Raw genomic sequence first — 27,095 nt, forward strand, 5'->3', positions numbered from 1 at the left:
AGGCTCCCAGCTGTCAGCACAGAGCCCGACACGCAACTTGAACTCACGAACCGCGAGATCATGACCTGAGCTGAAGTCGGATGCTTAACCGACTGAGCCACCCAGGCGCCCCTTGAAATTTATTGTTTTTATCATTGACTAAATGTCCACGTACTTCGCCTCGAATCTTGTATGCAATAAGTAAATCAATTAAGATACATAAAACATACAGCATAGTGTCCAGCAAATAATAAGTGAGCAGCTACTAAAACGTCAGCTGCTATTTTAAGTAACAAAACATCCAAGTTTTTGGTCATCTTCCTTTTCGAGGTGGAGTCCCCCGGATTAAAGACCTTCTGTAAACATAGTGAACTCCCAGCCGCACCATGGTAACACCCAGCCACTGCTCTTTCTAATCTTTTTTTTTTTTAATTTTGGAATACATGATGGTGATAATGACAAAGGTAATAATCAGATTTGCCTTGCTCATTACTGCTGACTGGGACTGCTATTTACATAAGGTCTAATTCCCTGCTTGCTCCAAGACTGACAACGAGAACATTCTGGGTGACAGAGGGAGGCAGCCTGCCCGGGATTAAGATTTTTCCATGGATAATCTCTAAAGTGAGAAACCCAAGGGCCAGTAATTGAGAGCTGATTGCCTTTCTTTGGATCGGTTGTGCCTAGCCAGACGGGGCAAGAACTGAGCCCGCGGAAGGCAACAAGGTGAGACCAGAAGCGGTTGGCAACACGTGACCTCTGGGAGCCTTGCAGAACCGTGTCAGGTGAGGTTGGCCCGAGCTCGTTGTTTCTTGTCTGTTTCTTTTCCGACCAACCCTTCATTTGGCCCGGGGGAAAAGAAAAACAACAGGAACCCATGGCAGCCTGTTTTGTTCAGCCCTGCATTTATTGAGCATTTGCTGTATGCTAGACCCTAATAGACACTGTGCCTGTGCACAGAGGAGGGTTCTTTTTACTGCCTCGGAGCGGGCTTCTGCTTCTTTCTCTTCTAAGTGGGAGAAACTGTTTCGTGGACATTGCAGCCCCATTGATGCGGACTTGAGTGCTCCCAGCGATGCGCCTGAGTGCTCCCAGTGATGCGCCCCCGAGTGCTCCCATTGATGCCCACCCTAGTGCTCCCAGCGATGGGCATCCTGAATGCTCCTAGTGATGCACACCTGAGTGCTCCTAGTGATGGGCATCCGAGTGCTTCCAATGATGTGTACTGGAGTGCTCCCAGTGATGGGCGTCCTGAGTGCTCCCAGTGATGTGTACCCGAGTGCTCCCAGCGATGCGCCCCCGACTGCTCCCATTGATGCGCCCCTGAGTGTTCCCAGTGATGGGCATCCCGAGTGCTCCTATTGATGTGCCCCTGAGTGCTCCCAGTGATGGGCATCCCGAGTGCTCCCAGTGATGGGCATCCCGAGTGCTCCCAGTGATGGACACCCCGAGTGCTCCCAATGATGCGCACCCCGAGTGCTCCCAGTGATGTACACCTAAATGCTCCCATTGATGCACACCCAAGTGCTCCCAGCGATGGGCATCCCAAGTGCTCCCAGTGATGTGCCCCCGAGTGCTCCCAGTGATGGGCATCCCCAGTGCTCCCAGTGATGAGCACCCGAGTGCTCCCACTGATGAGCACCCGAGTGCTCCTAATGATGGGCATCCCTAGTGCTCCTAGGCAACAAACATCCTGAGTGCTCTGGGGAATGGGCATCTTAAGTGCTCCCAGTGAGTGCTCTGCCTCGCGGGTGCCAAAGTGCTCCTACTGACAGGCGCCTGAACACTCCCCGAATGCTCCCACTGATGGGCGCCCCAAGTGCCCTGTCACACGTCTCCTCACCCCTTCCTGCTTCTGCACTTCTCCCAGCCCCTCTCCTCTCTTTTCCTCAAGGTCTTTCTCTTGTTTTCCCTTAAACTAAATTTTTTAGAAAGAAAATAGCTCCATATTGGTTTTTTTCTGTCTTTTATCCTTCAGGTTTTTTTCTTTTAAAAATTTTTCCCCAATTACTGACGGGGAAAAAAAAAAAGAAAGCAGCCTTTCCATCCCTCAGTTCTTCTGCTCAGAAGACAAAAGATCCTTCAGAATTGGGGGTGGGGGGGTGGGGAAGGATTCCAGTTAAAAATCTTCATCAGGGTCAAAAACCTGACAGAAAAAGCTTTGTTTAAAGGGAATGGGAAGGAGGAGGAGGGAACTGGCCACTAGCAACTCTCAACCTCCAAAGGCAAATATCTTGACAGTTGAAGGAAAGCGGGAGAAGGATGCACGTTCCCATGGAAGTGTTGGAATAGCTCTGATTTCCTTTTGAACCAGAGTCGTCTCCTTCTGAGGCTTGTGGGAAATGCCAGGACTGGGGAGGTGCAGGAAGGACTCTTTCAATTTCACCCTGGGTCAGGATTACCGAGAGTCAGAGTCATGGAGATTGCGGAGGAGGCCCAGGCCCTGGGACCTTGGGCCCTGGAGAGCCGTGCCCCTGGGCCTGGGCTCCCCGCTCCCCGAGACCTGAGAGTAGTCTCAGAGAGAGGGGACAAGAGGAGCACGGGGAGGGCGGTGGCAGTTGACGGGAGAATCCTGGGCCGGGCCTGTGGGCAGTGGAGGCCACGTGAGAGTGTTGCCACGGACCCGAGATGGGGAGACACAGAGGGGTGCCCTCCTGGGAACGGCGTGTGTGGGGGAGTGTGTTGCGTGCAGAAACGAGGTTCCAGCTTCCAGCCAGGTCCTACCTTGGCAGGATTTGGGGCAGAAAAGATTCAGAAACGTCCGCTGAAGAAGAATGAAGCCAAAGGGTAGCATGGGGCATTCGTGAGGGGGTGTCTAGAAGGGGGAAGGGAACACAAAGCCTGGACAAGAGGGAACACTGGACTCGAGAAGGAAGGGGAGAGGGGGCAGGAACCCGTCCCTCACTGAGTCCGTGTAAATGCCTGCCTTCCCGGGAGGCCATGCTGAATGCAAGGCCCGGCCGGCGTGAGAACTATTTGTGGCAAGTGTTTAATTCCCAGGCCGCTCGTGCCCTGGCACCTGGGATCCAGCCATCGATTGATGTGCGATGGGGGAACGTGGGCCGGTTTTAATATGAGCCTGAGCAAAACGTAATCGGGAAGAGAAATTGTCTTCTGCTGTTCTGGCCACTGCAGAAAGAAGTTACATAAGGGTTCATTCAAATGACTGGGGAGCACTTTCCCCATTCTGGGCCCTGTATCTCTGGTCTGAACCAAAGAAGTAGGAGCCCAGACCTTCCATTCTGTGTTCTGGAAGTCCCAGCCACAGACATGCCGCTAGGAGGGAGCCTGCAGACAGGCCTGGGTTTGCAGGATTTTTGACCTCAGTACCCAGGGTTCCTTGTCTCGCCGCTTCGAGGAACGAAGGAGACAGAGTGAGCAGCAGACAAAACGTTGGAGTCTTAGCAAGTCAGAGGAGTAGGAAAGCTCGCTCTGCAGAGAGGGGGCTTTCGAAGGTGAATGCCCATGATGGGGGAGGCGCGACGGGAGGCGAGGGTCCTTGTTTTACAAGGTGCTGGTGTCCCTCCCTTCCCCCCCCCCCCCCCCCCGTCCTTCTCAGGTGCCTCCCTTACTGGCCGGATGGCTCTGGGCACTGGGCGGGCCACTCCTGATGGGCTGGACTCCACTGGGTGAGGACTGTGGTCATCCTGTCCCTCGTAGCACATAAATTTTATGGTTTACTTTTTTTAGTTAGGTATTTTGATTGTTGAGGGGGAGTAAGTGGTGTCTTACATTCTTAAGAGGGACCTTCCGCCCGCCAGAGGGGCTTCCAAAGTATGTTTTTCTCCACCCAGACACCTCAGGCCCTAACCTTTCCCTCTCTGCCTGTTTTGTCCTGTCTTTTCCTATCATAGTCTCCTCTCCGAACGCACGACTCCTAACTGCCGTTAGGAACGGGGATGACGACCGATTATTTTTTTTTAAATAAATGTTTATTCATTTTTAAGAGAGAGAGAGTGTGTGTGTGAGCAGAGGAGGGGTGGGGTGGGGGGCAGAGGATCCAGAGTGGGCTTTGCGCTGACAGCACTGAGCCGACGTGGGGCTCGAACCCGCAAACCATGAGATCGTGTCCTGAGCTGAAGTCGGACACTTACCGACTTGAGCCACCCAGGCGCCCCACGACCCATCTTAATTAACTACTTCCTGCTGAAGGGGGTGATGACGGGGAACGGCAGGGCAGGCTTAGAGGTCGATCCAGAGGTCCGATATAGTGGGAGGATGTTTGGAACATCTGGGCTAGCAAAATTTTCTTGGATGTCTTATTTTTCTGATATGTGTGATGGCACCTACGGATGACATAGAAAAAGCATATCAGACCAACGAGCGTGAATATTCCAAAGGCAATGCCTCTTAGGGAAGAGGTCACACCATGGGCAGGAAAGACACATTGTAATCATCCAAAAAATCCCTGGCATGTCTGGTCATTTTTTTTTTTTTTTAAAGCAGTTTAACGATAGTTTTTCCTCCCCCGTCCATATTTATTTGGATAAGCACTTGAACTAGTTTATGGTCCTGAATCCTCAGTTTCTCCTTTGGCCATCCAGTTTCCCTGAGAACAACTCCATGAGGCATATTTAATTTTACCTCGAGCAAAGATTGATCTTGGTTATCCAGATCGCTGTAAATTCAGGCAATTGTTTATCCGTCCTGGGGCAAGTGGCCCCGTTGTCCCAAATTCAGTCATTAATGTCCCTTCCTCGCAAGGGCGCGTTGCTCTCTGGCATTACCAGAGAAGAGTGTGGGAAAATCAAGTCTCCCCATATGCACCCCAGGGGCTGAGAGAAAAATTCAATCAGAGGTTTTCCGGAGATGCCTCTGATAGTTACGTGCGTTCGGATGGTTGGCCGGGAGTGGGAAGGAGGACAGAAAGGGCGGCTCTGGTTTCAAGAAGGAAATCAACTGGTTTTCCTTCTGTTTCCAGTTACCCGAGGCTCTGGGTTTCCGATAGGTGGTTGGTTTGGGGGGGCCACCATCAAGAGCCCCGGGCCCACCAGTCCCTCTCAGGGACACTGGTTATCTGAGCCCTCACAGATCGAGGTCCCCGAGGGCATTCAGATCTCTGGTGACTGTCTCCACACAAGGGGCCTGGCTTACAGTAGGGTTTCGACTTCGGTTGTCCTCTCCGAGGACCTTCTTGTTTCCAGAGCCCTGAACGGCCACATAAATGGCACCGGGTGCCAGGACCTCAGGAAGTCCCATCTGACATAGTACGCAAGGCCGCGAGTAAAGCCTCAGATTTTTTCTTAAGCCTCCTTTCCTGTTCTTTATTCTTCTCTTGATCTCGGTTGTAATATACCCGATTGGCAGCTCGTAAGAGCTCCCCCAGGGTCCCTTTCGGGCCAACAGCCAAACTTTTGCAGTCTTCTCTGAATATGTGGGGCCGAGTGAGGGACAAATTTGTCCTTCAGAATCGTCTCGGCCTTAGGGGTGTTAGGGGAGATAGCCCTACATTTAATGAGAGCCTCCCTTCACCTTTCCAGGAAGGCCACCAGGCTTCTTCCATCCTGTGTCTGTAAGATCGTGGCCAATTCAGTGTAACTTAAGGGCTTCACCTTACTCCTTTTTAATCCTTCCAAAATACAGGCTTGAAAATGGTGGCGACACCATTCCCATTGGGATTATCGTAGTCCCAGCTAGGATCTCGGGGCGGAACTGCCTGAGCTCCAGTAGGGAATTGGAAGTTCCCCACAGGACCTCCGGTCCCATGGTAGTTAATGAGTTGCTGGTCCCCATATCTCAGCCAGTGCCGGAAGCCCACGTTCCTCTGTCTCGTTAAGAATCTGATTCAGCAAGGGATGCCTGGGTGGCTCAGCCAGTTAAGCTTCCGACTTCAGCTCAGGTCATGATCTCACGGTTCGTGGGTTCGAGTCCCGCGTCGGGCTCTGTGCTGACGGCTCAGAGTGGAGCCTGCTTCAGATTCTCTGTCTCCCCCCTCGCTCTCTGCCCCCCCCCACTCACTCTGTCTCTTTCTCTCTCAAAAGTAAATGAACATTAAAAAAATTTTAAATTAAAAAAAATTTTTTTTTAATTAAAAAAATGATAGAAAAGAATCTGATTCAACAAAAAGCATTATATCTTTCTGGGTCAACTCAAAAACATACGTAATGTTCTGAAAAGCCTCTGTATACTTATCTGGATCATCAGAAAATTTACATAGATCTCCACTTATCTGTCTTAAATCTCCTAATGAAAAAGGTACTTGTAATCTTATCATGGTGGTACCTCCCTGTGTCCCCCCTTCCTGCACCCTAGCTTCTTGTAGGGGAGACATGCCTGTCACATTGCGGGCAGGGCCTGCTAAGGTAGGCCACAGAGAGAAGTGTATGCTTTTGTTTTTGTTTTTGTTTTCAACGTTTATTTATCTTTGAGACAGAGAGCATGAACGGGGGAGGGGCAGAGAGAGGGAGACACAGAATCTGAAACAGGCTCCAGGCTCCGAGCTGTCAGCACAGGGCCCGACGCGGGGCTCGAACTCACGGACCGCGAGATCATGACCTGAACTGAAGTCGGACACTTAACCGACTGAGCCACCCAGGCGCCCCAGAAGTGCACGTTTGAACGTCTGGATGCACAGATTGAGGAGTTGAGGAGGAGGAGGACCAGACTTCCCTTCCTCCTTCTCTGGGTCTGCCTTGGGTATAGGCAAGGAGCCCTTAATCGCTTCCTCTCCTGACTGCGGGACTTTAGAAAGGGTGGCTGTTAAATCAGGATCCACCTTACGTTGCTTACACATATCTTGATTTTTTCTTAAGGCCCCAAAACATCGAACACAGGGGACTTCTCCCCATCTCCCCTCACGTTGCAAACCAAGTCCAATCGTAAGATGGTATTTTAATTGATATTTCCCTCTGGCGGCCAGGTTTCCCCCTCCAGCTTGTATTGGGGCCAAGCCTCGGTGCAAAAGAAAATGAGTTGCTTTTTCTTCAGGGTTTGTGGATCAAAATCATCCCAACTTTTCACAGGGCATCCCAAAGGCATGTTGGCCTTGGTTGGGGAACTGCCTATCTGTAGGGAAAAGGAGGAAAAGGCATCCCTTATCTCAGTTTCCTATAGCTGGCCAGGAAAATCCTCATCTCCTGACCCCCGTTGTTGGCCGGCTCTGAGACTGGCAGACGGAAGCCCGGTCAGTCTGGACAGGTGCACAGAGTAGTTGTTCTTTTTTTTTTTTTTTTTTTTTCCAACGTTTACTTATTTTTTTGGGGACAGAGAGAGACAGAGCATGAACGGGGGAGGGGCAGAGAGAGAGGGAGACACAGAATCGGAAACAGGCTCCAGGCTCTGAGCCGTCAGCCCAGAGCCCGACGCGGGGCTCGAACTCACGGACCGCGAGATCGTGACCTGGCTCAAGTCGGACGCTTAACCGACTGCGCCACCCAGGCGCCCCAGAGAGTAGTTGTTCTTACCCAGGCTTGACCCTACCTCTGAGAGCTGACCTTGTCTTCCCCGATTTCTCCTACCTCTCCGTTTCCCACCTGTGGGACTTTGGGGGGTATCGACTGTGGCCAAGTAAGACTCCCCTGGTGGTAGAAGGATGTGCTAATTTTATTTTTGGCTGGACAGTAGTTTACGTATCGATCATCGGCTGTTGGGGGGGGGGGGCTAAAAAGGCCAAAGTCGAGGTCTATTCCTCTGCCTTTTCCAGCAATGCCCACATAAATATGTTCCAGCCGTGTGGGTGTCCATTTTAAAGTCACTGGATTGGTGCAAGTCAGCATACGCTGGGCTAAGTGTAGCACAATGGCTCCCGTGTATCCCAGTAAAAGCCCTTCATGTGTCATAGTCATCCACCCCTCATGGCACATCCCTCCCTCCATCCATCGGCCTGCAGAAACAACACAAGTGCGGAGCGTTTGGAGGCCGGCAGCAAGGACATGGCCGCCATCTCCCCGGCCTTTTTTTTTTTTTTTTAAAGTTTATTTATTTATTTTGAGAGACAGAGAGAGCAGGGGAGGGGCAGAGAGAGAGGGAGAGAGAGAATCCCAAGCAGGCTCCGTGCCATCGGCTCAGAGCTCAGTGTGGGGCTTGAACTCACGAACCATGAAATCGACCTCAGTCGAAACCAAGAGCCAGATGCTTAACGGACTGAGCCACCCAGGCGCCCCTCTACCCGCGAACTTTTACAATCCATTCATTTTAACCTTAGTCCCTCCTGACCGCACATAAAATTCGTTTCCAAAGATTTCCCCTCATGAGCCTTCTAACACATTCCTTTGTACTCAGATTTTGTCCCAAGTCATTTCTCTCCAACAACCAGTCTCATGTAGGACAAAAATTACTTTTTTTTTTTTTTTTACCTTCGCCAAAAACGTATTTGCATTTCTTATATCTTTCTTACACGTGTGCTTTTCCACATACAAAGCTGCTTTCCTTATTTCCATCAGTCTTAACTACATTTAGCAGAATTTTAACTCTTAGAAAACTCCAGTCAAGACTAAGTAGTAAGTAACTGTGAACCGTTACATCAGAATTCCTTAGATGGCAAACGTATGAATCAATTAAGCATGTTTTCCAACAGGCCCAAATATCCTTAGTTTCTCTGCAAGAAATCAGAAGCACAGACCTGTGTTTAGTAAGTAATGCTTTCAGCATTCCATCGGATTTGGAAAAGGCCTAAGTGTCCAAAATGTGTAATCCAGCTTATCATCCCAGCAAAACTTTACAGTTCCAGGTCATCAAAGGCCCTGAAAGCGAACTTAACGGTTGCCCGTGAAACCCAGGAGACAAAACGAACCATCCTGTTAAGCCATCGTTTTGCGGGCAACTCGTAACAGAGATATTCATGGGCTTATTTGGTTCTGTAAACCGAGGTGGGAGAGTTTCATATATTGAATGCTGGTAACTCTGAAGACGTGTCTCAAAATTAAACCAACAGGCTTCAGTGAGTTTAAACACGGACTGTGTTCCACACCTGCGTCCACTTATAAGTCGATCCCTTGGTTCTCCGTTGTCAACTTTGCCTGGGGCACCAGTGAGGAAACACGAAGCGGGTGGCGTGAGCCTGAGGGGGTGCTCTTTGCTCCTCGACAGCGAGGGGAGGAGGAGCCCATGGCTCCAGAGGCCCCCAGGTGACATAGGAGCCAGTCATGCTGGCCGCACTGAGGTGGTGTAGAAACAGGAGGAGTTAGGAGAAGGCAGAAGAGGTGAGGTGCAGCGAGGAAGGCCGGAGGCAGACGAAAGCCCAGAGGGCAGAGAACCGGGTCTCCGGGTCCTGAAGCCTGTCAGCTCGGACAGGTGAGCAGATGCAGATTCCCCCCCACCCCCCCCCTCCAACAAGTGGCATTCGGGCAGTCCGTGTCGGGCCAGAGAAGACTGGGAAGTTCTCCGGAACAAAAGGCGTTTCGGCAGCTGCTTGGGAATATTCCTTTACGTCCCCGTCCCGAGGCGGACTAACCAGGCCATCTGCGTCTCGTGGGGAGCCTGCCAGATGTCTTCTCTCCCATCCCCCCGTGGGCATCGAGGGCAGGAGGAGGGCGCTGAGCCCAGAGGGCATCGGGGTAAGTCCGCAGCAGACGTTTGAAAATGAAAACGAGACTCCAAAAAATGGGAACCTGGGAGGTGAGCCATGCCAGAGGGTTGGAAATGGAAGCAGGGGGCCACCTTCCACCGTAGTTGGGAAACCTGTGAGAAGGGCGCCTCGGAAGTCACCCGCATCACTCCTAGAAGGGTATCTGAGGGATGAGTCTGGGGCTTTCCCGCTATTTCCCAAAAGGAGAGGCTGGCCAAGACGGAAAGGGGAGAATTCCACCCGACACCCAAGCGGGCGGTCAGGGACCGGGTTCTGCCGACGGCCTTCAGGCGTCCACCAAAGAGTAGCCTCGATCAGGACCCTTCGGTTGCTGAGTCCGTGCATCTGGGCGTTCTTCTCGAAAGGGAATTGGGGCTCCGCCACACCGACGTCCCCAGCTGTGTTGGGGGACCAGCTGGGAGGACACCCAAGGAGCCTGTCCCCCAAGACTGGAGAATGGCCACCACACTCTTCCCTCTTAACTGGCTGACGGGCGCCCACTGTTTGGTCTGAGAGCTTTGTTCAGGCTGGAAAGAAAAGAAGGGGTGCCAGCTGCTCTTTCCGTATAGCTAGACAGCGTGGCTATCCTGGGATGAGCCCCCAAAGGCATGTTGCAGGACTTTTGACCTCAGGACCCAGGGTTCCTTGTCTCGCCGCTTCGAGGAACGAAGGAGACAGAGTGAGCAGCAGACAGAACGTTGGGGTCTTAGCAAGTCAGAGGAGTAGGAAAGCTCGCTCTGCAGAGAGGGGGCTTTCGAAGGTGAGTGCCCGCGATGGGGGAGGCGCGATGGGAGGCGAGGGTCCTTGTTTTACAAGGTGCTGCTGTCCCTCCCTTCCCCCCCCCCCCCCCCCCCCCCCCCCCCCCCCGGTCCTTCTCAGGTGCCTCCCTTACTGGCCGGATGGCGCTGGGCGCTGGGCGCTGGGTGGGCCACTCCTGATTGGCTGGACTCCACTGGGTGAGGACTCAGACTGTGGTCGTCCTGTCCCTCGTAGCACATAAATTTTATGGTTTACTTTTTTTAGTTAGGTATTTTGATTGTTGAGGGGGAGTAAGTGGTGTCTTACATTCTTAAGAGGGACCTTCCGCCCGCCGGAGGGGCTTCCAAAGTATGTTTTTCTCCACCCAGACACCTCAGGTCCTAACCTTTCCCTCTCTGCCTGGTTTGTCCTATCTTTTCCTATCATACTGGGACAAGGGCACAGATGAAACAAGTCAGTGCATCCTGAAGAGAGGGAAGGGGGAGAGAGGGGGGAGGAAGAGGCGGGGAGAGAGGGAGAGAGTCAGGGAGAGGAAGAGAGGGAGGAAGAGGGGCGGGGGGGAGAGAGAGGGAGAGAGGCAGGGAGGGAAGGGAGGGGAGCCGGGGAGGTAGGGGGGGAAGGAAAGAGGTAGGGAGAAGAGAGAGAGAAGGGGGAGGGAGAGGAAGACGGAGAGGGGGAGGGGGAGAGAGGGAGAGGAAGAGAGGAGGAAGGGAAGGAGGAGGGAGGCAGGGGTGAGGGGGGTGGGGGAAGAGCAGCAGACCTGAATGGGGAGGAAGAAAGAGCAGAGGTGCCCGGTGGCCCCTGGCTCCTGGGTTGGGAGAAAGGAAAAGAAGGCAAAAACAGAGGCGCAAAAAGACTAAATGATCCCGAGGCAGATGCAGCTGAGTCTGGTGTGTGTCCCGCATTATTACGGGCTCTGAGAGGGTGGAGGAAAGGGTGTGGCACGTTTTGGCCGAGGCCCTGGGTGGCTGGCAGGGGGGGTGAGGGCAGGGTGCCGAGGGCGGCCCCGTGGGGACAGTCAGGGCCGCGGACCCCTCCCAGGCGCGGCGGAGGGCCCCTCGGAGCCTGGGTGGAGGGAGGCAGGGGTGGAAAGTCCAGGCCTAATTGCCGGGTCCCTCTCCGGCTCGCAGGGAGCGCGGGGCAGGAAATTCCTCGGATTCCAGGCCCGTAGGATCATTGCCGAGCGTAACCGCAGAGCCCAGAGCCGGGAGGGAGGCCGAGGGCGGCCTCTCTCCATCTTTTCTGCAGTTTCCACGCCGGCCCACGAGGAGGGCGGGCCGAGGGGCCCCGGGCCTTCGGCCCCCCGGTGGGGGCGCCCCGGGACCCAGTGCGGGGGGCCGGGACTTCCCGGGCGCATGGGCTGCCGGTGCGGGGTGAGGCTGGGAGGCCCCGCCGTCTTGGCCGCATAACCGACTGTCCCTCCCCCAAGACCGCCTGTCCTCCCCAAGACCCCCCCGCCCCCGCCAAAACTGCCCCCCCAGACCGACTGCCCCCCAAAACTGACCGTCCCCACCCCCAAGACCCCCCGCCCCCGCCAAGACTGTCCCCCGCAAGACCGCCTGCCCTCCCCAAGACCCCCCCGCCCCCACCAAAACTGTCCCCCCAAGACCGACTGCCCCCCAAAAACTCCCTCCCGAAGACCACCCACCCCCGCCAAGACTGTCCCCCCAAGACCACCTGTCTGCCCCAAGACCGACCGCAGACCCCAAGACCCTCCCCCCGCCCCCGCCAAAACTGTCCCAAGACCGCCCGCCCCCCCCCCGCCAAGACCACCCCCCCAAGACCGACCACCCCCTCCACCTCAAGACCGCCCTCCCCCCCTCCCTCCCAGGGCAGGGACCTGGTGGCCCTCCCTCTGCTCCGAGCTGGGCCTGTGGAATGAGGCCTGCCACACCGCGAGCGCACACAAGCGTGCAACACACACACCGACACACAGTAACAAGCGCGTGTGCACAACTGCCCGCACACCGTTTCTCCCACTCTCTCGCGGACGCGCCCCACCGTCACAGACACGCCCACTCGCAGACACACCTCACGCTCCGAGGGACACACTCACACAGACATGCGTGCTCACACGCACACACGCGTTCTCTCTCTCCCGCAGACGCACAGTCACACGCCCCCAGACACGCGCTCACACACAGAGCGCACACAGTGCTTGCCGAGCGACCATCGGGGGGGAGCTCGGTGGGGTGTGTCCGCCGCGCGGGTCCCGGTGACCAAGCCTTCGTGCCGAGCCCCGTTCCTCTGCCAGCTAACCTAGCCGCTTCTCACACTGGCACTTAATATCTGCTCGGAGAATGCAAACAGGGTTTTAATATTATCTCCGGTAGAACATAATTAGGTGCTGCTAAAAATTCATTATCATGCTTTCTAAAGCCGAAAGAAATGACTCGTGCATCATCCGCCCCACTGCCTTTCCTAGCCGGTGCTGAGAGCTGCGGAGGGAGTGTTTTCATCATAACTGGTTGATGGGGGTGATGGGGCTTCCTTGAAGGGCAGGGGGGTTTCCTGGGAAGGGGGAGGGGGAGGAGGGGGTCCCCCCTCAGCGCCAACCTAAAAATGGCCAGTGCGGCTGGCCTCAAGGAGGCATGTCCAAAAACCCCCAAAAACTCACAGTCAGAGGCGCTGTGTCTGGATTTGCCCCAGGACTGTTGCACTTTCTTGGGACCGGATTATAAAATCTTTTCAGTTCTTCCTGAGACCTGCGTGTCCCCTTTTGTTACCAGATCTCTTTTCTGGGAGACCAGACAGGTCTCTTCCTGAACTTTAATGCGGATTCTGCCCCGATAACACAGAATTCGGCTGGCCCCACAACGTTGAGATCACTCCCGGGTCTGGCTAATTCCAGCAGCTGGGAAAAGGATGCACGAGGCCTTACCCTCACCTTGGTTTCCTTCCTGACTGCTAAGTGAGCTGTGTGGCTTGGGACAAGTTGCTTAACCTCTCTGGGCCTCAGTCTCCCCTAATGAGGAAGTCGGGCTAGGTAAAAGCAGAGGTTCATTTTGGCTGTAGCTTTGGGTGTCTCTATGTAAAAGGATTATGTTTTTCACCACTGTCCCTGACCTGGGGGACCGAGAGCCGGCCCCTTGAGGTTGTGTGGGCATGGCAGGTGCAGTGGACTTTATGAAAGGGGGCTTTCCTCAGTCCCTTCTGTTCCCTCCTCGGGTTTCAGGGGTAAATTATGCCTGTACTTACTAGGATACGTACATAAGCAGCTGAGGCGTTAGGAAGGGGCAGGAAATAATACGGGGTGTGGTGATAGATGATGCTGGTTTGGCCAGGTTTCCTTAAAGGTGTAAGTTTGGAGCAGGGCTCAGGAGGAGGGGACGTGCGTAGATTGCCAGGGGAGAAAAAAAAGCACCCCGGCGTGTGGGTGGGTGCGGTGGGGAAGGAGGAGGGGCGCCGTGGGAAGCCCTGTGCGCCTGGGTTCGAGGTGCGCCACTCTTACGGGTTCTCGAGAAGTGGTCAATGAAATGAAGTTTAAGAAGCTGCGTGCAGATTGCCGGGCATATGGAAGTGAGGGGACACAAAGCAGGAGGGAGGCCGAAGGGGCCATTGTCCTCCGAATGAGACCATACGAGCGGTGTGGAAAAAATATCTGGGGAGAAGGACGTCTCAGCACTGTCTCCATTTAGTCATCTCACTTGTGCTAAACCCTCACTGTGTTCTGGGCATCAGTTCTGGAAGGGTCTATTGCGAGAAGTAGGGACCAGATAAGGGATGGGCCCTGCCCAGTGCCACACAGCTGTTTCCTAACTCTCAGGAGAGCTAAAGACCAGTGCATTCCTTGACCTCAGTTTCCCCGTTCAATTTGCACCTAGTGCCTGAGGACTCCTTAGGGAGCCACCTTCACACACCCCGGGAGCTCTACTGTAGGGGTGCGGCTCCGCCCGCCCTGCCCCCGCCACAATCAGAAGTCAGGACTTGCCCCAGATCCTGTGCCAGCCGCCCAAATCCCCGCCCGAGACTTAACCCCCCCCCCCCCACCCACGAGGCCTTCCTGCGCAGATTTCACAACAGATGCATCCGAAGGGAGAAGGTGAAAGTGTTCAGGCAAGCGCTGCTCCCCTGGGCTCCTCCCTGGCCTGTCCCCATCGGGACCCCGGTGCTCGAACAGTGGAAATGCACCTGCTACAGGGCACGGGCCTTGGCCAGCTTGCTGCCTCCCCTGTGGACTCCTACCTGCATGTACCTGGCATGGGTGTGGGTGGGGAGAAGCCTAGGATTTGGTCCAGGAGGGGCCGGGAGGACCCAGGAGCGACCACCTTAGGTGATGTCAGGGTCCACGGGTGCCTCCCAGAGTCCTCCATGGAGCCCGTGGAGCCTCTGCTCTCTCCTCTCGACGGGCTTGGCCCGTAGCCATGAAGATGGCCAAGGGTGGTGAGTCCGCAGCCTGGGAGGCTGTGCCTGGCCCTCCCTGTCTGGAAGGGTCAAGAAGTGCAAGCCGTGCCCCCAGGGGCAGTGCCTGGTGGGGGCGGGCCCAGGCCCAGGGGGTAGGGTTCCGCTCTGACCCTGGGCTACAGAAGACCCCGTCACCTTCTAACCGAGGGTGGGGGCTCGGCAGGACTACCCGGTCAACAGAATGTTCTCCTTTCGGTTAGGTTTAGTTTGGCAAGCACTTACTGGGTGCCAGGCGCTGTTAGGTGCTGGGGAAACAGGAACGCAGTAGGGCTCCCTACGTCCAGGAGCACACAGTTCAGTGACTTTTTTTTTTTTATTAATTTTTTTTTAATGTTTATTTTTGAGAGAGTAAGACTGAGCGCAAGCGGGGGGCGGGGGGCAGAGAGAGAGAGGGAGACAGAATCCAAAGCAGCTTCAGGCTCCGAGCTGTCAGCACAGAGCCCGATACGGGGCTCGAACCCACGGACAGCGAGATCGTGACCTGAGCCGAAGTCGGACGCTCAGCCGACTGAGCCACCCAGGCGCCCCGACAGTTCAGTGACTTTTTATTTGAGACCAACAACACCTGTGTCAGACGTGGGAGGAGAGTGACCACAGGGAAGGATATCTGGCGATTGAGACGGAGTGGCATAGTTTCGGAAATCCCCGGCCACCACACTGGACCATCCGTTCTCCCTACTGGACTGGGGAGGCAGCGGGGACGAGGGAACGGGCACAGGACGAGGAGTCCGGGGACAACAGCGTTGCCGGTAACATTCCATCTGGGCCAGGCAATGCGCTGAGCGGCTCTGGCTCTGTGTCCTCTAAACTGAAATCATTTCTCTCCATCTTTAAGACAGAATCAATCCGGGAAGGCTTCCTGGAGGAAGTGCAGTGTTCGAAGCACGGGAAAGGAACATTAAATTATTGTGCTAGGAGAGGCATCGTGCTGTGCGGTGTCCCCTGGGAGAAACAGAGGCAGGAGTGAGTCGGGGGGGAGGGAGGAAGTGGAGACCAAGGGTTTCGAACAGACGCTGTGAACAGCAGTGTAGGAACTGGGGAAGCCGGTGGGGGAGAGCGTGCGGTCTCTGGGCCCAGTGCTAGCAGATGGTGCTACCTGAAGGCATACTGGTTTATAGAGGGAACCACAAATGGACCTGCTGGAGGGAACCAGATGTTTCTGAGGCAGGATCCTCCCTGACCTCAGAACTGGAGGCCACTCGCTGCCAGCTGCAATTTTGGGACAGAGTGGCACGGCAGAGGCCCTCAAAGGTTGGAACTGCTTGCCCTCAGTTAAGGAAACCGGACCAGAAAAGGGTCCTGCCTCAGATTTCCGCAGCCGTGGGCGGCCCGGGTATGGCTGGCAGACGGCCCGTCCCAGTGGTGGGGACTCACTGTGGTCCTGAGCGCCGCACCAGCGTCCTCCCCCCAGCTACCCATTCCCTCCTCCCACCAGGAAGGGAGGCACAGACCCCTCAGAGTACAGAGCCTTTCTCCCTGGATGGAGGCACCAGTTGTGGGGGTGGGCGAGGAGCAGAACCAGCCGGAACAGGTGGGAGGAGGGGAGAGAGAAATGGGGGCTGGGGAGAAAGGGGGAGCAGAAGGAGAGGCGTAGAACAAGAGAGGCAAGAAAATAGGGTCCTGGGGCCAGGGACGGGGGGCTGGGAGGAGCAGGAAGGACAGGTGGCCCGAGAATGAGGTCAGGAGACAAGGAGAGGCCTGGGAGAGCCAAGGGAGGGGAGGCGGGGGAGGGGGGGGGGAACAGGATGACAGCACAATGCGGAGGGAGGTGCAGAGGGGCCAGAGAAGCAATGGGGGAGCGAGGGAAGCAGGGGATGGGGAGATGGGGGCAGTGTAGCTGGAGGAGAGAGCGGAGACAGCGGGGACCTGGGGGCCCCCACTTCCCTCTCCCCGCTCAGCGGGGAGGGGGAGAAGGACAGGAGGGGTGCTGACCTGGCAGGATGGCAGACGATGGCAGACGGGGACCCGCCAGCCTCCCGCGCACGGGTGGCATGCAGCCCCGTGGTGCGGGAGGTGTCGGGGGCGCCCCTACCCCCGCCTGGCACTCTGGAGCCGCCGGCCTCCTGGAGAAGCCGCGGAGCCCAAAGCACGGGAGGAGGAGGAAGGAGAGGAAGGAGCTGCCTGCTGGCAGGGGTTTCTTCTCCCCAGGCCTTCCCCCCCACCGGCCCCCTGCCCAGCGTCACCTACTCCAAATCTCAAAGGCGCAGGAAGCAAATTCGGGGCAGGCCCAGCATCCTCCTCCTCCTGTGCTGCCGGGTTGACGCGGGTGACGCATCAGCGGAGTCTACTACACGCTCGCCCTGGCCTGACTTGTCAGGGCTCACGCGGTCCAACGGCCTCTAGGGGCTGGGGCGACAGCGGGGGGTGGGGGGGAGTGCACCCGTGTCTCTTGAGCACGTTCTAACCCAGCCCGACTTGTCGCAGATGGGGACAGTCTGGAGAAATGGACAGAGAGTGGGTTTTAAAGTCAGACTACGGGCGCCTGGGGGGCTCAGTCGGTTACGCAACCGACCTCGGCTCAGGTCATGATCTCGCGGTCCGTGAGTTCGAGCCCCGCGTCGGGCTCTGTGCGGACGGCTCAGAGCCTGGAGCCTGCTTCGCATTCTGTGTCTCCCTCTCTCTCTGCCCCTTCCCTGCTCATGCTGTGTCTCTCTCTGTCTCAAAAATAAATAAACATGAAAAAAATAAATAAATAAATAAATAAAGTCAGACCTACTTGGTTAGCACCCCAGCTGGGTAGCATATCGGGTGCTGGGCGAGTTTCCGAGCCTCAGTTAGTGGTGTGCCGGCACCTTTCTAAGTGATGGCTGTGCATTTATGCCTGGTTCGTTAATGGCCTTCACAGTGGCACCGGGGGTGAGGTAGGTATTTGGCGTCCCCATTTTACAGAGGGGAACTCTGAGGCACAAAGATGTTAAGCGACTCGTCCAAAGGACAGGGCGTCTGGGGCTGGGGTCGGGTGTCCGGCCTGGAGACCGTGTGGCCGATGACCTCACTCCAAGGCCTTTCTCTGAAATGGGGATGATGTGACCGAGTATGGGGCCGCGGGGAGGACCAGATCCATGGGGAGCACTCGGCACATAGTAGGTCCTCAGTGTGTTCGTATCATCCCAGAGCAAGGCAGTGGGTGCTAACCTGCCGAGGAGTAGCACAGCCAGGAAGCTCCGAGTGAGGGCAGATCGCCTTTGTCCAGGTGCCCAGCAAGCCTGAGCGTCCGGGAGAAGTGACAGCAGTTCAGTCTTAGACACAGAGTGGGGGCGCCCCGGGGAAGGAATGATCATCCAGAGACCACGTCAAAGGGGCCAGCACTGCGACCTCCCCGTTACAGCCCCGTGACCTGCACACTGCACCCCTGTGACCTCCCCAGTGCACCCCCATGACTTCCCCACCGCACCCCTGTGACCTCCCCACTGTACCCCCACGACCCCCCACTGCACCCCCCATGACCTCCCCACCACACCCCCACCTCCACCGCACCTCCATGACCTCCCCACCGCACCCCTGTGCCAGTCCTACTTCCTGGCACCGGTACTGCTTCTCCTCACTCCTCTGCTCCTCCATCCTGTCCCCCCAACTCCCTCCAGGTCCCCACCCAACACCTGCTCACTTACTAGTGGCTCAGGCTTGGGACATGCCCCCGTCCTGGGGTGCCTTCTCACCCCACCACCAGCCTTGGACCTTCACCTCATGAAAAGCAGGCTCAGAGCCCCGGCAGGACTGACCCTGGCAGCTTTGTAGCTGCTCAGGTCGTCCCCCCCCTCCCCCCCCTCCCCCCCCCCCGGGGTCCACAGCCGCGTGGCCATTTGCACTAGTCCGTCTATGCCTGGAACAAACCCTCCCCAATGTGGGGAAACGTGTGAGGTGTGCTGTGATCCATCCAGGATGGCTAGAGGGCTTAGTGGGACATAACGGGATTGGGAGAGAACCTGGGCTTCTTCCCTTCTCTCCAGCTGCTCCCAAAGGTGGGTGCAAAGCGACCTTCCATGGAAGCAGCCAGCTTTTCGCAAGGTTCTCTGGTGCGCCGGCCCGCTCGCCGGGATGGGCCAGGCCCTCCGCCAGGCCCAGGGGATCAGGTGAAGGAGACCGTTTCCGCTGCTGCGGATGGAAAGCTCGGGAGGCATTCCTGGTAATAAGGCGCCGGATGCTTGGACATCCCAGGCGCTGGCTCGGTTGTTATTTTTTTACTTCTTCCTTTATCCTGAGCGGCAGATTCATAGTGCTTTTCTGTTCACTAAGCGTTTCTCAGCCCGTTCGCTTGACTGCACCCCCGCCCCGCGAAGGGGCTGTTATCGTCCCCATTGCACCGAGAGGGGACCCTTCTGTTCTGGAGCCGGGTGGCGCCGGGGAGGGCCGAGGACGCAGATCCGCGCTTTGTCCAGGTGGTTGTGCCCGTTCCGCTGCCCAGCGCTGTCCGCTGAAAGTTGCCCTGCCCGGAGGGCTCGCCTCTCTTTAAGTTGGAATAATGGAGTTGTATCTCTGTGGTCATCTGCTGCAACCTTTATTAAGCACATGATTGTGTCTGGCTCGGCGTGGGTGCGGGGTATGAGGTCCGTGCGGCCAGTCCCTGCCCTCCAGGGCCTGCCGTCTCAGCCAAAGCGCAGACGTGGATGAGCCCGTCCAGGGCCGTGTAGACAGCAGAGTGAAAACAACGCCCTAACGTGGGCCGACAGCACAGTCTTTACAAGACTGTGCAAGGCGGGGGTAAGCGCGTTTTCGGGGTGGGGCGGAAGGCCACGGGGCTGCGTTTTCGGCAGCCACCCCGATTCTTGCTCATCTTGCTATCACAGAGCCCGTGTGTGCATGCGTCCGTGCGTGCGTGCGTGCGCGCGTGCGCGTACCCCTTCCGGCCGCCAGCGTGCACTGGGCTGGCTGTAAGGCAGGTGGTGACGGGCGTCCTGTGTTCAGGGGATGATGGGGAAACGTCACCATCCGGCAGTAAGATTCACTGTCCCACAGTCCCACTGTCCCACAGCGCCCATCAAGTTTCTCTCTTATCGCTGAGCCCTTATGAGATGGAATGAGCACCTGTAATGTAGGGAGAGAGAGAGAGAGAGACAAAGAGAGAGAGAAAGAGAGAGAGAGAGAGAGAGAGAGAGAGAGAGAGAAAGAGAGAGAGAAAGAGAGAGAGAGAGAGAGAGAAAGAGAGAAAGAGAGAGAGAGAGAGAGAGAAAGAGAGAGAGAGAGAGAGAAAGAGAGAGAGAAACCCAACAGCAACTTCAAAATCGGAGCGATAGGGGTTTTCATCCTAGACCTGCTAATATTTAGTCACATCCGTGACATCGGGCCACTTATGTGCACTTTGCCGAGCCTCGGTTTTGTCGTATGCGGTTGGGAGAATTATCTGTAGCTCGCAGGGCTGCGCAGAGAGCGAGGTGAGGCTGTGTGTAAAGCGCTCTGTAACCCGATGATGTCATGTGTCTTTGTGAAGTTTTTTTACATTTTTTATTTTTAGCATGTAACGCACGTGGTACCAAATTTAAAAAAAATGCAGACGGGTACGTGGTGAAATCTCTCTCCCGTGGCTGTCTCCCAGCCACGTTTTGGGCCTCACAGGATCGCTCTGTGGTCATCCCTGTGTTTCAGGAATGGACACTGAAGGCCGGAGAGGCTGAACGGCTTACCTGAGGTCACCCAGCCGGAAGCCCGGCTCCCACTTCCCGCTGTAGGCTGTGGTCAGAGTGGACCCCGTTGCTGCGTCCTGTGCTTTGGGGGCTGTAATCTTTCTAGAATCTTATGGAGCGCCATTGATTCCCCTACCCCCCCCACCCCCATCCCATGCCATCCAGACCCACGCATAAGATTTCATGTGGCTTCTCTACCACTGGATCCCCAAACTATCCATCCCAGGCCTCTGTGTCCTCTGTGGGGCCCCTCTGGAGAGCCACGGCCCGCACACCATCTGCTCCATGAGAAGCCCAGGGCTCTGGAGCCGGAAGACTTCACGTCTCTGCTCCCCGCCACAGTGTATCTCAGCTTCGTGACCTTGGACACGTCCTTGGGGTTCGAGTTTTCTCTCCCCAAAGAGTTGTCAATTAACATTAAGTCGTTTTGGGGGCGCCTGGGTGACGTAGTTGGGTAAGCGTCTGACTTCGGCTCAGGTCATGATCTCACGGTTTGTGGGTTTGAGCCCTGCGTCGGGCTCTGCGCTGACAGCTCGGAGCCTGGAGCCTGCTTTGGAGTCTGTGTCTCCCTCTCCCTTCCTCTCTCTCTCTGCCCCTCCCCCCCCAAAGATAAATAATAAACATTAAAAAAACCCATTAAGTCATTTTGCAGCCTCTGAAAGCATAAACAAATCTAAGATGCATTACCCCCCACAAGGCCTGGAGGGAGTGAGAAACGCAGAAGGTAGCTTCATACTTGGAATTTCCCCGCCCCCGGGCCTGGGCCGGGAGCCTCTCCTGCCGGGTGGAGGCCATCCGGCCACCAGCCCCTCTCCAATCCCGCACCCAGAATCAAGGCCCCGGTACTGGGTGTGAGCACGACTCACACAGCGTCACGCATCCTGTCACCAGACCTCAGTGCCATCTGCTTGGCCTGGGCCAGGGTGAGCGGCGATCCCATCGTGAAGACGCGTCTCGTTAAGAGGACCGGAAGACAGAGTCCCCAAGCCGCCTGGTGGGACCCGCGCTGCTGCCTGGGCAAGCGTCCCCTCCCCTCCCCCGCTCATTAATGATCACGGGAGGTTTTATTCCCCCCAACAAAAGTGTTAATTAGACATCGTTCAGAACAGGGATATTACACAGATGAATTAAACCCAGACCAATCAACAAGCCCGCTCTGTGCTTCGGGTCCCCCGAACGAGAAGGGAATGAAGGCGGTAAGGGAGGCAGGCGGTAGAATGTCTACCCTAATACGGAATAACAGGGAGGAAGGTTCTCTTGAGTTCCGCACCGCTTCTGTGACGGCAGACACCTTTGTCCTTCTGCGGCTCTGTCTTCTCACCGCTTTCTCTTTGTCCCTTTCTGCAGCACGCACACGCACGTGCACACACACCATTAGGATCGTGTTGTTTGCTGCTTCCCTGGTGTCTGGGCCTAGGGCTGGGTCGTCGGGGTGGGGATGGAGAGGCCACCCCAGTCAGGTGACTTCAGTTCCAACCCTCCCTGGGCCGTCCCTCGCCACCTCTCACTGCGGGTGAGCCCTCGATCGTTTAGAGCCAACCGTTTGTCTTCTGGTCAGAAGACCGGGTATATCTTGCTTACACGTTCCGTGGGTATGCAGTAGGTACTCAATAAATACCTGTTGCGTCCGGATGGCTGGGCGACACCTGGAAGCACTTTGTGGCCTGGCAGTGAGTCCCTGGTATTGATCGCCCTCTGTGGGCAGCGTGGAGAGAACTGGGGGGCAGGGTCCCGTTCCAGGGGGGTGACTAGCGAGGCCCGGAGTCTGTTGACGCCGAGCAACGAGGACAAAATGGGCACAGACTGTGAAGCACTTGGCTGGGACGGCGAGCTGGGCAGACCTCAGCGGACGCGCTCACACGGCCCGGAGGGGTGCAGAGGGTGGGTGGACGCTGGGGCGGGTCTGCCGGGCACCCCGAGGGCAGGCCCGACTCCCCAGCGCCCCACGGCCCGGCCCAGGGTGCGTGCTCCCGTGAGGGTGCATCAGACCCGATGCGACAGGCTGCTAGGGACGTGGAGCCCCCTCCCCGTGGTCTCTGGGGTTCGTGGGGTCAGAGGGCATTGACGGCGCAAGACTTTCCTGAGGAGGGGGATGGAGAGTGGGACCGGAGGTCTGCTCAAGGCCCCCCCCCCCCCCCCCCGGCTGGTCTGAGAGGAGCCGAGCTGTGGCTGTCCTTCTCTAGCACCAGATAGTCAACCCTGGAGCGAGACCCCCCCCCCACCGTCCACAAAGCACCCCTTCGCTGGGCACCCCTCTCTTTACGAAACATCCCCAACCTAGGGCAGGACATCTGTGCCCCCTTCTGAGAGGGCCCCCGCCCGGCACCTGTGGCACCCTGTGCGGGAGACGTCCCCGCTGTGTTGGTCCCCATCGCTACCCACCTGCACAGATGTTTGAGCCTCGTCTGGAAGCCCGTCGCTGCGGGACGCGGCCACAGACTCTTGTCTGGCTCCCGACACGTGGTCACTGGGGCCCGTGGAGCCAACATGAGGTTCTTCTCCCTCCTTCTCCTCTTTGATTCTGGATGCCTCAGTCGCCCACAGGCTCCTCTCTGACAGTTTCCATCCGGGTTCGTACCCAAGTTCTTGACCTTCTTTGTGTCACTGAAACCCAAGCTCTGATAGGCTCCGGAATGATCCCGTTCAGGTTTGACCTCTGTATCCCTGAAACCCAAGCTCCGATAGGATCCTGAGTGCATCCCAAACAGAAGGTAATTGTCCAGTCTCTGTTACCTGGTCACCTGGACGTTTTACTCTGTGGTGTGTGTGCACATGCAGGTAAGCCACAGGCACGTGAGGTTGTGTCCCTCCCTTGTGACCTGCATGTATTAGAAGCCAGGCGGGGTGCGATCAGACTCACAGTGTGCTCTCACCAGCTGTAGGAGCTTGGGGAGCTCGCCGAACCCCTCCGACATTCGGCCTCCTAGCGCTGAGTTTTATGGTTCAGAAATTAAAAGCAAGAGGACGATGATTTCTGAATCATGAAGCTGTTTGTCAGATGTCAGGGGTGATTACTCCTTGCCAGTTCTGTTAGTCCCTTACTAAGGTAGTCGGGGGCGAGGGAAGGAGGTCCTCGTGGAGGATCCACCGTGCCGCAGCCGGTGTGAACATATTCTCAGGTCACGGGGGGCTGCCCAGCCGCTTAACTGCACATCACTCCTTGGTTTCTTATCCCACCGGGTATGGGTGAAAGAAATCGAGGAACGCTGGGGACAGGAGCGTTTAGATCGCCTCTGCTCGGTGTCTGCTACCCGACCAGCATTTATCTGAACTCTGTGTGACGGAGGGTGTGTGTGCACCTGCGCCATTGTCTTGTCTGTCCTCCTTACATCCTTTTCTTCCAGCTCTTTGGGTGGGGATCCTGTTTTGGATCGGGGAGTTGCAGCGGGATCTGGTAGGAGCCACGGGCCCGGCCTCCTGGCCGGTAGCTCTCCAGGTGCCCTCCCGGCCTCTTGGCAAGGATCAGTTACTGACCATCCGTCAGTTTCTTTTGTCTTTTGGGAGGAAACCTGTTCAGAGCGGCCCCCTGGGGACTGGGCCCCGGGCAGCGAGTGTCACGGAGAAGGGAGGTCCAGATGCCTGATGCTGGCGCGCACCTGCCCGTGGTGAAGGCCCGAGGCCAGGATTCGGGATCCTGCCCGGTGTCTGGCACCCTCCATGCACCAGAGGTGGGGGGCGGGGGTGGTGGTCCCAGGAGGGACGCAGGAGACCCCGGCCTTCACGCTGGGAGGGCAGATACAGAGCACGGACGGAAACCAAGGGACAGAATGAGTATGTAGTGGGTCCTACCCCACACTAGACACTCTGCTAGGTATCCTACTTACTGTTGACCCACTTAATTTAATTCTCCTGGAGACTTGTTAAATAAAATGACGAATTCTCTTTTCTGGAAGAGGTGCGAAGGCCCAGGGAGGTGATGGTCGAGGTGGGATCAAACCGACCCATCTGAGCCCTGCTGTGTTCCTCAGTCTTTGTCTCTCTGGCCTCAGGGAACCGCACTGAGGAGGGAGGGAGGGAGGGAGGCCCGTTCCTGCTCCGCAGCGACCGTGGGGCCATCGGCGGTAACTGGGCCGTCTGGGTGATGGAGCACCGTCTGCATTCCAGCCGGGCCTGTGATTCGGGGGTGGGGGGACGTCCCCGGAAGAGACTTGCTGCCACCCAAACCGTAGGTGTGGATCCCACAGAGCCCCGCGGAGCCAGGGGTCTGGGGCCGCACAGGTGGGTCTCTGCGCCCAGAGGCTACCGTCCGCCCAGCCCCGCCACCGTAGACACCCCGGTGCGGACGGACGCTTCCCTAAGGGAAGCACCAGAGTCGGGGCTCCTGGATCGCCGGGAGTGCTCCGGGATCGCTGGGAGTGCTCCAGGATCGCCAGAACTGCTCCGGGATCGCCGGAAGTGCTCCGGGATCGCCGGAAGTGCTCCGGGTTGCTCGTTTTCCTCGCGGGAGGGAGGCTCTGGGGACTTTGAAAGTGGGGGTGTCCATGGTGACAGTGTAGACGGCGCCCCCTGGAGCACAGAGCCGGAAGAGGGGGACTCAGAACATTTACCAATCCATTCGTTTATGAATCACTGTTCCGGACTTTCTGCCTAACTTACTGGGACGGGCACAGGGGTGAACACAGAGCGCGGGCGTGCGCATCAGCCGGTGGCATCCTGGGCAGCCGCGAGGCTGCCGAGGGGGCTCGGGATGTCATGCGCTTCGTGCCCAGGCAGCGGGGCACTCCACTGGGTAACCTGAATTCACACCTGGACCCCTGGTGACGGGCCGTGTTAGTCGCTAGGGCCATCGTCACAAAGCTGCGCTCACGGGGAGGCACAGGGGTGGCTGCGTGGGTTCAGCATCCGACTTCGGCTCAGGTTATGATCTCACGGTCCGTGGGTTCGAGCCCCACATGGGGCTCTGTGCTGACAGCTCGGAGCCTGGAGCCCGCTTGGGATTCTGTGTCTCCTTGTCTCTCTGCCCCTCCCCTGCTGGTACTCTGTCTCTTTCTGTCTCTCTCCCTTAAAAATAAATAAACAGTAAAAACAAATTTAAAAAACCAACCAAAACACCAAAGCCCCACAGATTGGGTAGCTTGGGACGCAAATTCATCTGCTCACGGTCTGGAAGCTGCAAGTCCAAGATCAAGGTGCCAGCGGACCTGGTGTCTGTGCCGCAGGCAGACGGCTGCCTCCTCCCCGTGAACCCACGTGGTCTGTCTTCTGTGGGCCCACCCCAACACCTCCTCTTCCCACGGGACACCCGTCAGATTGGGCTAGCGCCCTCCCTCATGGCCTCATACACCTTAATCACCTCTTTAAAGGCCCTCGATGGGTCACGCTCTGAGGTACTCGGGTCGGGGCTTCCGCCTGGAGTATGGGGGGCACCTCAGCCCAAGCAAGGGGCACAGAGAACAAGAACAGTTGGAAAGGCTCCTGGGCCCGTCCACATGTGGGCAGGCCCCCCAGGGGCGAGAACGAGTGTGTTTCGGGAGCGGCAGTGGTGCGGACTCTTCCAGATGAGCCACAGCCTCGGTGACGGGCCGGGGCCGGTGCGGCCTGGCTCAGCCACTGGGGCGGATGCCCCCCACGTCAGGGGAGGGTGGTGGCTCTCGCGTCTTCCAGTCGAAGCTTGAAGCGGGGGAGCCGGGTGGCTGGAGGGCTGTAGGGGCAGAGCTGTGAGCCCGGAGCAGGGAGGCCGCGGGGAGGGCTCAGAAGGCTGGCAGCCTCGGCAGGTGCCTCTGAGAAGCCGTGGCCGGTCTGCAGTGAGCCTCCACGGGCTCTGGACTCCGAGGGGGCCTCGGCTACACACAGTCGCAGCTCTGCTGTGGGAGCTGGCTTTCCCACGACGGAAGTCCCAGAAGATGCCATGGCATCCCGGGGGCCACTGGTGCCATGATACCCGCTGATATCTGGGGACCCGCTGACACCGTGGCAGCAGCAAGTTCTGACATGGGGTCTTCAACACCTGGGCTCGAGTCCCTGCGTTATAGGACCTTAGCCAAGTTATGTCACATCTGAGCTCCGCTTCTCCATTTATGGAAGGACTCCCTCATATCTCCTTCCCTGGAGTTGTGGGCGTTAAATGAACTGGTGTCCGCAAGAGGTTAGCAGGGTGCCCAGTATGCTCCAGTGTTTAATGAGCAAGCGCTATGTTAAATGGTTAGCTCTCCAGCCCTTTCTCTCGTTCCAAACCCTGTCTGCAGCCCCCTCCTCCAGGAAGCACTCTGTAAGCTCACAGGACTCCTCTACTGAACCTGGGCTCCTGAGGCCCCACTTTGGTTTCCCAGGTAGCTTTGGCTTGTCATCCTGAGCGTTCCAGAAACACGGTCTCCAGAGTGGGGGCCTGTCTCCCGTCCTCCCCACATCTGTCCCCGGAGTCCAGCACAGATTCCCCCCTGCAGGGCCCACGGCTGAGCCGGCTGCCCCTCACCCCCGTTGCCTCAGCAGGAAACCGTCCGGGCTCTTGTGTCAGCTAGACGCCGGGCAGGACCGGCCTGCCAGCCGCTCAGAAACTCTGGTGGAGTCGTGGCCTGGCTCTGTGCCCACAGACCTTCCCGGGAGGCTCTCTTCTACCGGCCCCCCCATCTGCCTGGCTGGCGGGGGCGGGAGGCCGGCCCTCTCTTCCCGGGGCGGATGATGGAGCCCGAGGACAGAGGCCTGCGCAGAGGCCATGTGTGAGCCGAGGCTTGTGCCTCAGTCCACGTGGTCGTGAACTCGGCAGATGTTTACCTGTCTCTGCCACGTGCCAGGCGCTGTTCTAGGCCCCAGAGATGCGCGGTGGGGAGGCGGATGAGGCTGCCCTGGTGTGGCTGGAGGGAGCCGGCTGGACGTGCTGGCAGGAGGTA

At 57.2% G+C, this 27,095-nt stretch overlaps 1 protein-coding gene and 1 long non-coding RNA gene across 4 annotated transcripts in view; one reads left to right on the top strand and one right to left on the bottom strand.

Moving 5' to 3' along the window:
* The window catches only part of KIRREL1 (kirre like nephrin family adhesion molecule 1), a 100,077-nt gene that overhangs the window by 20,896 nt on the left and 52,086 nt on the right, over nucleotides 1-27,095 (top strand). Inside the window, exon 1 of one of the 3 annotated variants that reach the window (XM_086694044.1) lies at nucleotides 66-764. The exons of the other annotated variants lie outside the window; for them this stretch is intronic. The gene's annotated coding sequence lies outside the window, so the exon portion shown is untranslated. Of the gene's footprint in view, nucleotides 1-65; nucleotides 765-27,095 lie in introns of those variants that run through there. 3 annotated transcript variants of the gene reach the window in all.
* Nucleotides 15,176-16,995, bottom strand: LOC147572235 (uncharacterized). The gene is made up of 2 exons (XR_015245889.1): nucleotides 16,835-16,995; nucleotides 15,176-15,589 (listed from the first exon to the last, which is right to left on the bottom strand). It is a non-coding gene; the product is annotated as an uncharacterized LOC147572235 (long non-coding RNA).

This window comes from Puma concolor, chromosome E4 (genome assembly GCF_028749965.1).
Source record: "Puma concolor isolate L17-30 chromosome E4, mPumCon1.1.hap2, whole genome shotgun sequence".
Taxonomy (NCBI): Eukaryota; Metazoa; Chordata; class Mammalia; order Carnivora; family Felidae; genus Puma; species Puma concolor.